This window comes from Lepisosteus oculatus, chromosome 14 (assembly GCF_040954835.1).
Source record: "Lepisosteus oculatus isolate fLepOcu1 chromosome 14, fLepOcu1.hap2, whole genome shotgun sequence".
Taxonomy (NCBI): domain Eukaryota; kingdom Metazoa; phylum Chordata; class Actinopteri; order Semionotiformes; family Lepisosteidae; genus Lepisosteus; species Lepisosteus oculatus.
Window position 1 is genome coordinate 8452626 of NC_090709.1, and position 979 is coordinate 8453604.

The window sequence follows — 979 nt, forward strand, 5'->3', positions numbered from 1 at the left end:
CATGGAATAAACCTATTACTTGTTCCTTTAATATATTGTTCGGTTTGACTCAAAATGCTTTACTACTACAAGAGAGAATAATAGTATGGAGGATGAGACAAATTTATGATTTCTTGGAAGAAAATGTTTTTTCTTTGCATTCGAAATGAATCAAAACTTTAGCGCGACACACAAACCCTTTGCCTTTTTTAAAGATATAATATTTTTAAACAGACAAATATAGAAAACGTTTTTTTTACTAAGCAATTTTGGCCGGGGGCGATGTATTACTAGTAGTGGCGCTGAGGTCACTATGGTACAGTTGAGCACCGTAAGATTAGGGCCAGTGATGTAATGTATAACGCATCTGACTTCGGATCAGAAGATTGTATGTTTGACTCCTGCCTGGCTCATGTTGCTTTTTTAAAACGGTACTGTCTGAAGATCAGCTCCTGCTCTGAGCTCAATAGCAATGCAAAACTGTGCGTAACAAAGCTGGCGAGTAGCTGAAGTTGTGCTCAGTAGTCAGTACGGTGCTGAGGGTTCAGTACTGGCGTTGTTCTAATTAGCACGAACTGCAATGGCTCTGAATCTGATCATTTCTATGGAAGCCCGTTTCCGCCAGGGAGTAAAAATAAAAACGCGCTATGGTATCTTAGAATTCCGACTTAGTAACTGAGAATTGCGACTTAAAAACTCAGAATTCCGACTTTATATCTTACATTTGGGACTTATTTTTCATTGTCTGTCCTTTTGTTATTGTAATGGATTCGGGTTCCAGGGCTTGTGCCCTCACCGCTCCCACCCTAGTTTGTGCCTCACTGCATTGGCTCGAACCCAGGCCTTGCCAGCTGAGCTAAAGAAGAGTTTCTTTTTTAAGTAAAAAAGGACATACAATGGAAATATTTAAAAAGTATAAGTTTCAGCTTTTATAATTGTGAATTCTTCTGGATGTGAAGTGTCTATTTCTGTATTTTATTTCATATTCTGTCTTCGTTTT